The sequence below is a fragment of the Penaeus monodon genome, chromosome 22, assembly GCF_015228065.2.
Source record: "Penaeus monodon isolate SGIC_2016 chromosome 22, NSTDA_Pmon_1, whole genome shotgun sequence".
NCBI lineage: Eukaryota > Metazoa > Arthropoda > Malacostraca > Decapoda > Penaeidae > Penaeus > Penaeus monodon.
Window position 1 is genome coordinate 27,419,744 of NC_051407.1, and position 479 is coordinate 27,420,222.

Genomic DNA, 479 nt, shown 5'->3' on the forward strand with positions numbered 1-479 from the left:
GAAGGAAAGTAGGAAACGATTAGGAAAATGTGAGAGGAAGAGAAAAGCGAAGAAGGAAGAATTATAGGAGAGTAAAAGTGTGGATGGTTGGGAAAGAAAGAAAACAAAAAACCGATGAGTGTGTTTCGTAAACTACAGAAAATCATAAACTCTGCAGTACTGAACAGGGAAACAATATATCAATAGCATCTATGATCAGTATAGGTAAATCCTCGTCCCTATCTATCGTTTCTATAATTTTCGCAAATCTACATTTCATTCTGAGATGACGATAAACCACACTACAGACCAATATCCACTATCTTTAGTAACAACGAGTCATCGCCATCGCCTCCTCCTGTCTCCTCTCACCTGGCAGCATGCAGATGTAGTTGTTGCTCGTCTTCGAGCCGAGGAGCGTGTAGCCGCCGCCCATCGTCACGCCCACGGGCCAAGTCTTGAGCCCTCGCTGGGGGGGGGCGGGGAGAAGTCAAGTCTGG